Genomic DNA, 12,361 nt, shown 5'->3' on the forward strand with positions numbered 1-12,361 from the left:
TGCACTTTGTTTCCTCATTTGAAGGTGCAGCTTCGCTCTTCATTTGGCCCACTTGAGGGGCTAGGTCTGCCAAGTCTCTTTTCTGGCCTGCAGACTTGTCCCATGTCAGTTTACCTCTTGTCATTCCCTAACATGGGGAGCCAAACTAGAGAAAACAAACTAGAGAGCAGCTGTGTGCTGCTTCATTTATCAGCATGAAGAAGGAGCCTCTCCAAGCAGCACTAAAAGAAGCAGCAGGGCACTCTATAGGAAATGACTTTAATTAAGCTCCACTAAGCCACAGATCCCTTTAAAAGACTTTTGTTTTTGTTTTTAAGCCTAAATGACAGGAAATCACTCACAAGTCCTCAGGAAAGGTTTGCCCAGAGTTCCCAAGTCTAAAACCTCATTGGTAAGAGTTGTGTCCCCAGGGCATCTGTGTGAAGGGTGAGGAACAGGCATCATGAAAGGATATAAGATGACAATTTAAAGCCGATACTGGCAGGAGGCCAAGCCGATACATTTCCTGCTCTTCACCAGCAGGTTCCAGAGCACCTTAAACAATTTAAAATTGAGAAATAGAAACGACAAGAACAAATTGCAATTACAGGAATATGGTGGATCTTGAAAGCACATACAACTTGGAGGCAGTGGAAAAGTTGTGCACCTTCAGCAAAGCTGTGAAGATATCAGATGCACCTTTGGGAGCACCACAGAGAATGACATCTCCTAGGCCAATCCCTCAAACTTATGAGGGAGGTGGAACTTCCAAGAGGGATGCCTCTCCTAATCTTAAAACCTGGGTCCGTAGGGACATTGCCTTGTATGTTCTAAGGCCTCAGCTCCTTGCTTCATTGGAAGCCAGATGGGCTGGAGATGTTGCCAGAACTTGGCAATCCAATCATGTTTAACTGATAAGTGGATCCCAAATATTTATTTCCAATAATCTTGTAAAGCAGACCAGTGTTAATACTACATACCCGGTATTACAAATGGTAACCGAACGCTGAGAGATAGTGGTTTCCATGTGAGTTCTTGGCAGTCTTGATAATGAAACTGTTGCTTCCAGGTCATGTTCCTCCACCCCAACCCAGTAGACTAGTGAAATTTATTTCATATTAGTGTACATTCGTTTCTTCATTGGTGTTCCTATTTTTAAACAGAACCCCTCTTTATTCTCTTTGCCTGGAAAGGTGAAGCTGTAACTTCATGCAGAGAGACATTTCTAAAATCCTGCTGCCAAATCTCCAGCAATCGCTGAGCCCAGACAAAGAGCATCCTGTAGGCAAGCTCTTTGTGGGGACTTTTAAACCAATGGCTGCAATTTCCATCAGCCCAGGGTGTGCATGAGACAAGACTTTGCATTTCAAGCAGCAACCCGTGGGTTTGTGTCATGTGCTAGTGCCATTGCCATGACAACATCTGTGCTTTGTAGATGCTGTGATGTTGTCACATGCTTAGCCCAACAAAAGTAATTGGGTAACTGGATGGTGGGGAGGAAAAGGTGAAAAAAAGAAAGGATGCATAACTCATGTTCCTTGAGTAGTCTTTGTTAATGCAGCCCAACAACTGTTCAATTAAATGCTTTTCTGTTATGACCAGGCACAGACTACTCACTTAATCCAGGAACAACTTTTCTGGCTCCTCTTGATTCCAGGCTTTGAATGGCTTGGGGGCAGAATGGAAAGTGAATCAGAAGGACAAGGTGGAATGGGTTTCTATAAATATGAACTCTGGGGACATGCCTGGTCCCCCTGCTTGTACAGGACTTGATAAATTCACAGCAGTGGATAAGCAATTCATGAACGTTCATTTAACAACCTGCCTCCTTTGCGCACGTCCGCTTAGGGATGGGAGAGCAAATGATTTAACAGCAAAGAGTGCTTGCTGCATATGTAAAGCCACCTCTCTGAGGCCTTAAGCCATGGGTATGCAAACTAAGGCCGGGGGGCGGGGCGGGGGGCGGATCTGGCCCAATCACCTTCTAAATCTGGCCCATGGATGGTCCAGGAATCAGCGTGTTTTTACATGAGTAGAATGTGTCCTTTTATTTAAAATGCATCTCTGGGTTATTTGTGGGGCATAGGAATTTGTTCATTTCCCCCCCTTCCAAAATATAGTCTGGCCCCCCACAAGGTCTGAGGGACAGTGGACCGGTCCCCTGCTGAAAAAGTTTGCTGACCCCTGCTAGGCAATGGTCTTACCCCATCAGAGAGGTCCCAGATTGTCCTTGAGGCTTTTACATCCAAAACATAGGCAATACAGTATATCCCTTCCCAAAGGGCTGCTTTGTAATGCCTAAAAATTACATCTGATGTACCTTACATTTGTGTATGTAAAATTCCATGTGGCCTGGGGCTAGTGTGCATGAGCCTTCCTCCCTGCATGAGCCTTCCTATTGCCTAAAGAAAAAGTTTGAAAGTGGTTTCATTCAAAAGGTGAAATCAGCATCTCTGTGTGTGCATACACCATGGGGCTTTTTTTTTCAATAGTGGCATTTGCTGTGGTAGGTGCCTACCATGCCAGACACAGCGTTTCCTTGCACTGCTCTGGTTTGCCAGAAGCGGCTTTGTCATGCTGGCCACATGACCCGGAAGAGATGAGCGCCGCAACCCCAGAGTCGGACACGACTGGACCTAATGGTCAGGGGTCCCTTTACCTTTACTTTACCATGCCAGAAGCACATGAAACTACATTGTTACTTCCACTATGGCCAGCACCCTATGTGTTCATCTCTGCATGTGGCAGTACTAGGGGCTTCTAGATTGTGGTCTCAGTTCACACAGAGATAATTTGCCACAGTGCTCTTGATTTGAAAAGGACAGTCCACGTTTTGCAATTTCCTTTTCTGCAGACCCACAGGCTTGAATAATGCTGATGTCCAACTCCAACTGAAAAATGTGTTGGACACCTCCAGTATAACCCAACTTGACAGAGATAAAAAGAGGAGCGGATCCATTAGTGAGAATGGTGTAACTTGTGGCTGATTGAGCAAGGCTGAAGGTAGTAGAGTCATACCTCAGGTTGCGAACGCTGCAGGTTACGGTTTTTCAGGTTGCGCTCGCGCCGAACCTGGAAGTACCGAAATGGGTTACTTTCAGATTTCGGCGCTCGGAAATGCGCAGAAGCACTAAATCGCAATGTGGGTTGCGAAAGTACCTCCCACACGGATCACGTTCGCAACCCGAGTGTCCACTGTATAGGGAAGTTTAGTTGGTATTGGGGAGGCGGGGGGTAGGGAGGCTAATGATCAAGAAAGAAAATCTATTTAGAAAAAAGGTGGGTCTAAGTTGCCACACATCCATACCCAAACAGAAGACAAAGTATGAAATGTGCACCCAGACTCCAGGCACACAAACACACACACACAAGTTTCTTCTCCAGATTGGTCTTTATGCATTAGTAGTTTTCCTCTGAAAATTTCAATTTAATCCCTCACATTGTTTGGTATACTTCCTGCATCACAGTGCATATACAAAAGTTGGTTTATTTTTAGCTGTTGGAAACAACATGAATAAGTAATTGATAGCAGACGATTTTCACAGAGCAATTTCAGATCGCTCAAAATCACATGCTCCTACATGGAGGCAGCTCATGCTATGAGCAGAGACAAGAGACACAGTGCATGTGCTCCTTTCTTTTGGCGGACATCAGATCTTGCAAGTTGGTTTGATTTTTGCTTTAGGGCTCTTTCTTCCCAGCACCTTTCTCTTCATCTACTCAGGCTTCAAACCAGGCCTGATGCCCCTGCTGTTACCGAATCTCATGATTGCATCAGGAGATGAAGCCACAGAACAAGCATGCGCTTGTGAAAACAAAGCTGGCATCCTCTTGTCACCTATTCCCAAACCCCACAGATTCAGACTTGAAAGGGTTTTCTGTGAGAACCCCAGCAGATCCCTTTCAAATCTAGGCTTTTCATTGGGACTGAGTATAGTCATATAGTTTAGGGTTCTGTTTAAAATCTCATGATTCTGGGTTCTAGATTCTGCGGATTGGCCTGCCTATTGAAAAGAAAAAGGCCTAAGTTAACTCAAAAGTGATGATTGTATTACAGTCATACCTCGGGTTATGGCCGCTTCAGGTTGTGTGTTTTCAGTTTGCGCACTGCGACGAACCCGGAAGTACCGGAACTGGTTGCTTCTGGGCTTCAGTGCTCACGCATGCGCAGAAGTGCTAAATCACGCTGTGTGCATGCGCAAAAGCCCCGAATCGCAACCTGCGCATGTGCGGATTATGGACGCTGCGGGTTGCGAATGCGACTCCTGCACGGATCGCGTTCGCAACCCAAGTGTCCACTGTATAAATGATGGTGCAATATCGCTGCTAAACTCTGGATTCCCTCTTGATCTGCTTCTTCCCCAGCCAACAAATGCAATCTCAGAAGAACCGCTTAATTTTTAATATTTTACTTTTCTTACAAGAAATTTGAAGGAAATTTAAAAAGCACTTTACTATGAAGTTCTGTATTTATGTATGAGATTCTGTGCTGTGCAGAGCATGCACAGAGAGAGATATGCCCGACTCGAGTTATTACTGATTTGGCACTGTGGCTCTCTCTTTGCATGAGAAAGCCTGTCATGTTTGTTTAGGCATTCTAATATGCAGAGCCCATATAGCCCATCAGAATCGTCTAGTGATAAAACAACATAATCTTGCTATTGCATATGATTTCTGGGAAGGTCTCCGGCTTCACATTAGGCCAGAAGCCCTGCTCAGTGCTCCCTCTCAAGTGCTTGCTGCAGCCTTGTTGGGAGTGGGGCCACGAGCATGGCCATTGTTATCTGAGACGTTGTCTCCGGTGAGATTACACACACTGCAATTGCCATCCTCTCAATCCCTGCCACCACTCAGATGAGCCACATTAGCTTGAGTAGCAGCAACAGCCTAGGAGCATTTCCCCCCCAGTATGCCATGTGCTGGTGCCAGGCCTGTGTAACGTTTAATGAACCAGTGGTGTGTGGGGGGTGTGTGCTTTCCACCCAATCCCAGTTGAATTAATGATTACATGGGAAAAAACTTGTCTGACTGGCTCCATCCATATGGTGTTGGCCCTTTAAGCATGACAGCAGCACCATGGGATGCAGCCTCTCTCCCACCACAGCTATAATGTATAGAGGTCCTCTTTGTTATCTTTCTTTTTTGTAGGGTGAGCCATTCATGTGTAGCCACTCATCATGCCGATTCTCCGATTTTCACCATGCCACCGCACATTTACAAGATGTTTGTGGCTGCACATGAATGATTTTCCATACAGAGCGGCTTCCATGTGACTGGTTGGTCATAAGAATTGGGCTTTTGTTTCTTTAGGCCAGAGTTGTGCTATTTCCTGAGGGTCTTATTCAGACTGTCATAAGCCATGTGAACCTCTGCTTAGAAATCCAATTTCTCGTATTTCTGGTCGAAGAGGGTGGAAGATCATGAATATTTCCTTGAAGCACTTCCCGGAGTAACTTACATTTTTATTAAAAGGGGTTCAGCATGTTTGAAATTGCTTGGTTTTTAAAGGCAACTTGCTATTTTTTTTATACATTTCAGCCACCCCTCAAGTTGGCAACTGTGCAAAATCTTGGATCACCTCAAAATGTTCCCCAGCTTAACTCGCATCTACCCCGTTGTTAGATGTGAGTCATGGCTTGTGGAAATGTTCAGTGTTGATTCAAACATTAATCCAAATCCTTGTTCTGCTGAAAATATTAAGAGAATGCTGCATACCAAGATGCTTCCAGCAGCTCTCAGCTGGAAACACAAACACCCTCCACCCCTCATTGATATTTGGAAGGATATTTGGATATTTGGTTGATATTAGCAACCATTTCCATTACCTATCCATTTCTTTGGTTGCATTGCTATTGGTAAAGCACACTCAACAGTGACTTGTTTAATATTTTGTTAATTGATGTGGCAGGCGGGTTCAAAATCACGTATGTTTGTAGCACCAATGTGCACTTTAAGCTCCAAAAGGAATGTGGAGGGAAATTGGGGGATTTACACCTTACTTGGCTATTAGTACATGTGGACTGAGGTGGTCTGACCTTGTGTCCCTCGTTGTTTTAACCCCTTGCTGTGCTTCCCATGTCATGCACATTAGACGTTCAGTACAGCCGGTAAACAAGTACAGTCTTTCCAGTTGCCTGCATGCATGGATAGTAAAGAAGGCAGGGGTGAATGAAGAATCACGAATCATCAGAGGCCCTCTAGACTTCCTGCACAGTGCAGGATCTGTCGTGCAGGATGTGAGCAGAGCTTCCTTGACAGATGACTGTCCAGCCTCTGCTCAAATAGTACCTCTAGGGAAGGAGAGCCCACCACCTCCAAAGGCAGTCTGTTGTACTGCTGAACAGTTCTTACTGTTTGGAAACTTCATCTCCTGTTTAGGCAAAACCTGCTTCCTTGTAATTTCTACCTATCTGTTCCAGTCCTGCCCTGTGGGTGCTAAAGGCTTGGTTTTTATAAATGCTAGAATTTTATTAGAAAGGGTATGTTAGCCAGACCCAAATGTGTATTTGGGGCAGTAAGAGGTGAGGTGGACTCACTGATAAGGCTCTGTTATTAGCACATGTTGGTTGGCATCCATCTGTCTTGGGAGGCAATGGAAGTGTGTGTGTCAAACTGTTGGGGAGTTACAGCTCCTGCTGTGGCTGTAGAGACCAATATGGGAGAGGCATTTTTTTGTTGCCGCTGGAGCAGGTGCTTGACTTCTACAGCTCTCACTTTCCTGGAATGTATGCATTGGGGAGACGGGAAAAAATTGAAATGAAATATGTGTGTTAGATTCAGGAGCAAATGAGTATACTGGGGGCCAAAAGGAAGACCTGTCCAATTATTCTCAAACACTGGAAGATCTGCACTCAGTTTAATGTGAGCATGCTGTGAGGCATGCTGACATTTGCATTTTGAACCCCCCTCAAGCTCAGGGCTACCACTCGCTGAGATCCCATGGAGTCATTGCAAGGCTGAAATGAGGTCCAATTCATCTCTAACCATTTGGTAAAGTTGCTGCCTCCTACCCCATATTGCTGTCTATTCTGCTGAATAACAGTCTCAGATGGGCAGATTGTGCGGACTTCCGTGTTCAACGTGATACACTTCTTCAAAAGTTACTGGAGCAGCATTGGCACCCAACCACAGAGATGGGGCTACTTCTGGTATAATTTTTATTATATTTTTCAATTAAACCAATTAATTCAAACAAAAACACATATATACATACATACTTATATCCTCGCTCTGCCGAGCTACGACTTCGAGATGGGGCTACTTCTGTATTGCACTGCACCAGGGACAGGGAACTAACATGCAAAGATTTGCATGGCAGTCAAATTTCTTACCGGTATTTGTCTTAATGCTACAAAAGATGATTTGGGGTTGGGGAGGGGATAAGAATGTGAAAAACACACAAATGTGATAAGAATGTGAAAAACACACAAACATGGAATGGTTTGGAAGTGACATCACCTGGTACGTGCAGAATAAGTTTCTGGTGCCGGTTCTGAAGGAAGCAGGTAGTGCAGAAGCAATTCAAGAGTGAGGTGACTCATTCACGCAGGCAAGCAGGAGGTGGGGGGGTGGGGGAGCTCAAGAAGCAACCTGCTGCTCTGTCTGTGCAAGGCCTTCGCTTCATCCGTGATGTGTGTCACTGTTCACAGCTGGCTTGTACCTTTACTGAGTGCAGATAGGAAAGACAATTCCTCCTCCCTTTGGTCCCACAGCGGGAACAGCTAGCAAAGTGCCTTAGCTAAGCAGAGGGAAATTCACCATCTCCCAGCAAGAGAGTGAAATTACTAAAGAGGAGCAATCAGAAAGGCTGTTATTACCTCCCACAGTGTTTATCGAAAGATCTCTAAGTAAAATGGACACAGGGGAATTGCACCTGGTCTTTCTGTTTTAATACAGAATTCGTCATGGGTCACCTTTGTGGCATCTGCTGGCGGCGCACATATGTCCACAAAACCCTGGTGCCCTCTAATCCACCCCCAGTTGAAACTAGGCTTCCCAAATGCCTTCCCAGATGCACTCTTCATAAAGTTCACTCCCCACACCCACCCAATTATTAGGCCTGGAAAATGTGAAAACCCCTTTTTGAAGTCTAAATGCTGGTGAGGAGGAGGTGAAGTGGGTGTGCATGCATGTGCATGGCTAGAGGACACGTGTTTATGGTTGTGGCACATTTGTAGTACCAGTTACTGGGGAGCGGCGCTTTGACAGCGCTCGATCTTCCCTGTGGGAAAGAGGATGCTGGACTGGGTGAATCCTTGGTCTGAGCCAGCAGGATTCCTCTTAGGTTCTTACTGTGCCACTGTTGTTGTCAACACAGAAGTCAAAATGGCACAGGCCATACCTGTCGACTGTCTTGCTTTGAGTGGAACATCCCAGAATTACAGAAGCCATCCCAGCTTCTGATTGGATCCTGGGATGTCTCCCATGAGAGCACGGCCCTGAAAAAACCGTGTCCTGATTTTTCTCTGTAGGGTGTTGGAGGGCGTGCACAGGCATGAGGTCTCCTAACACCGAACTGCACCTTCTCCAGCGGTCAGAAAAATCCTTGAGGACTCTTTTTTTCACATTGAAATGGAAGAAGAGTGAGAGACGGGGGGCAGGCATCCCCTAATACAAATGGTTGTGGCTGGGGACAGCTGTAATTCTTCCCAGCTGTGGAATTTGAGAAAATGCAATGAGAACTCAAAGCCATACAAGAAGTTATGTCATTTTCCTACGGCCTACACCAAATCCTCTTGGCCAGGAGCCACCACCTACTTGTCGAAAAACCTGTGGGGATGTGCTGTCATCTCCAGTCTCACACCCACACCCTCTGGACTCCTGTTTGGACTGCAGCAAACCCCCCCCCCCTGAAGATGAGAAGCTTCCATTTTTCCCAGCAAAACCAGAATTGCACACGATGGGAGATGGATCAATAGTCTCCATTTCTTACAACCACCACACAGTCATTGCCTGCTTTAGCTGAAACTCATCCTTCCTGTTTCATCATGAGACAGAAGCTCATATAAAGGTGCCTCAGGAATGCTGCGGCTGTGATTCGAACGTAGCCGGCTGCATTCTTCTCTCTCTAGTGACGGGGTGTGCCTCAAGATTGGGAATAAGAGAGATCCTCTGTTATGTCATCACTACGGGAAATGGAATTCATGCCAGACGGGAAAACTGGACTTGAGACACCTTAGAAAACTATGTCAGGCGCATATAATGCAGTTACAGTGATTAGTAGGCAGTTGGTTTCACCATTTTTGAAGTGGGGGGGGGGGGAAGGGAATGGATTACATACAGGCACAGAATACATTCTTCCCATTGGGGTGTGCCAGAGAGGTCATCTGTATTACGGAAGGCTTAGCTGTGTTGAAGGGGATTTGGGCCTGTGTTGACTTGTCTCCCTGCTTAAGATAGCAATTGCAAGGAGTGGAATTCAGGAGGGGTGTAGGTGGGTCCAACCTTCCTAATTATTTCAAAGGGTGGGCTCAGCCTACACAGCTATTATCTTGGGGCCTCAGCATTTAACCTCTTACTCACATTAGGCTAACAGAAAACTGTCAAAACATTTAGAAAATTAACTTTCAAGATTTTTTGTTTTAAAAAATAATGGAACAATTTTACACACAAACATGCATGCAGTAAAAAGGCTATCACAAGCTCCAGAACACTTAAGATTTTTTGCCATATGTTTGCTTAGTGTGCCTTTTGGCCTGGGTGCTTTAACAATGAATGATGGCCCATCAGAGGTGCCAGCTTGAATAACTTATTGGGGGGACCAGGTAAACTCGATCACAAGATGCGGTGCATGCACACCAATTGAATGGCAATGCCTATTAACTTTGAGGGAGCCCTCAAATATTTTATTGGGGGGTGTGTGTGCAAAGGGACCTCAGCCCCTAGGAGTCCTATGAAGAGTCTCCATTGTGTTGGGTTCCTCCTGTCCTCAGCAGGTGGGTGGGTAATTGCTTCTTCAGCTGCATTTCCACCCCTAAATTCATCCTCATCCAGGGTAGCTGAGAAATTCGATCTGCATGCTAATCTCTGCTTCCAGGAATATTCTCCAGCTTCGTGAAGGCAGTATACTTACTTTCTGATTACATTTATACATCACCTCAAGGTTGGTTTACGTGGTTGTTCCCATTTTATCCTCACAACAACCCTGTGAGGTAGGTTAGGCTGAGAAACTTGTGACTGGCCCAAGGTCACCCAGTGAGCTTCATGACTGACTGGAGATTTGAACTCCCAGATCATAGCCCGTGATTTCTAACCATTACACCACACCGATGACCCTTGTGGAGCTGGGGGGGGGGGGAAGGTGAGGGGCTTGAAATCTAATCTCTTGCTCAAATCCTGAGTTTGAGCATTCCCAACAGATGCCCGTCTAACCTCTATTTAAAGAGCTCCAGTGAGGGGGAGCCAGTAACACCCATAGGTAATTGGTTCAAACCTTCAATATTGTTTTGCAAAGGTATTGTTTTGTTCCTGTTGCCAAAACCTCCTCTGAGTCCACCCTCCCATTTGGCGCTCATTGATGTCTGCATGTAGATAACCCAATTCCCACTTTGAAAATAAATAGGGTTCAGTGCCCCCACCCTGCCCCAAAGCTGGTCTCCTGTGTCTTTAACATCTGCATGACAAAAGAGACCCCTGCTGTGTCAGGCCAGTGGTCCAGTATCCTGTTCTCACAGTAGCCTGCCAGATACCTATGGGAAATGAGCAAGCAGGAACTGAGTGCAGAAGAGAAGAAGAAGAGTTTGGATTTGATATCCCGCTTTTCACTACCCGAAGGAGAGCGCTCTCCCCACTTGTGATTCTCAACAGAGGCATGGGAACACAGGAAGCTGCCTCATGCTGAGTCAGACCACTGCTTCATCTTGAGCAGTATTACCTGCACAGACTGGCAGCAGCTCTGCAGGGTTTCAGGCAGAGGGTGATCGCCAGCTCTACCTGGAGATGCTACAGCTTGAAGCCGGGATTGTACAGGGCAACCCAGTGAGGTGGGCAGGGTAGAAAAAAATAAAAAATAAAAACCTGGGACCATCTGCATGCAAAGCAGATGCTCTACCACTGAACTACTGCCTCTGCCAGTAGAGGTAGCAGCAGGCAAAGCTTTTCCCATCACTGCCGCTGCAGATCATGGAAAGCATTGCCTGCTGGATTTCTGCTTGTCAGACAGCCTTGAAAGGTGGAGTAGCCTTTCTCCCAAAATTTACATGCCCCCCCACTGCGCTTCAAAACCAAACATGAATTCTGCTTCCAGAATCAGCCCCTATCTGCAGTAGGATTGTCAACTTCCTTCTTCTTGGCAGAGAGCCTGCACCTTTAACAGCTGCATGTTGGGCAAAAACCCAACAGGTGCAGCTTTCCTAGTATGGAAATGCACAGTTAAATTTCTGCCTATTGTTTAGCTGCTTAAAGGCACAGGAGACCCATCAGGAAAATGGGGACAAGTGACATCCTCCCTGGATGATGCCCTCCCTGGAACTCATCCTGCGATGCTGCTTCCTGTACTGTTTTACTTTCCCAAAGTGTGCTGCCCTTACCTTTGCGGCCTTATAATTACATCATTGCCACACATGAATGCGCTGAATATTTCATAGAGAGAAAGCCTGAGGTGACTATTAAACATAAAATCATCAGCTCTAGCTTGTGTAACAATCCATAGCTACTGACCCAGTTTCTCAACTGCAGTGATAAAATCAGAAGGAAGTTAGAGGTATGTTAATTGCAAACTAATGGTCAAAAATATATTGAGATGGTAATTGCACCTATACCACTGTGCACTGAGAGTCACTGGGATTTCAAGTCTTCCCAATATCCCAGGGCTCCGCAGACCAATAGACGCCACACAAGAAAGTAATAAGTGCTTGTCTAAAATCTACTCTGAACATTTTAGATACCAGGCAGCAAAGAAATGAAGATTTGTAACTAATTGATTTTGACACCTGCAAGTTAAAATGTTTCATACAGATCTTTTTTTTTTTTAAACTCGCAAACATTGGCCTTTGATATTAAATGCATTCATTTAACAATTTAGTCTATTTGCATTTATTGTGTTTTAATATTTTATTTTGATGGATTAAAGTTGGATCCAGATTTACTCATATTTGCAGCTTGAAATCAATGGTATTTCAGTTACTCATTGTGAGCTTATGTCCCACTGATTTCAGTGGGCCTTCTCTAACCATGACTAAGTCTGGATCCCACCCTAAAAGTCCTCCTGCCTTCCCAGGTTTTATTGGGGCAGTATGTGGGCCTTTCAATGGCTTCGAGAGTTTTTCCGTGTAATGATGTAATGATGATGAAGTGGAAGCTGTGAGTCATCTCCTTTTTTTGCAATATTTATTTTGGAATTAATAACCAGCTCGTTGCTCCTTTTCTGTTCTCCTTACCTGGT

This window comes from Lacerta agilis, chromosome 5 (genome assembly GCF_009819535.1).
Source record: "Lacerta agilis isolate rLacAgi1 chromosome 5, rLacAgi1.pri, whole genome shotgun sequence".
Lineage (NCBI taxonomy): Eukaryota > Metazoa > Chordata > Lepidosauria > Squamata > Lacertidae > Lacerta > Lacerta agilis.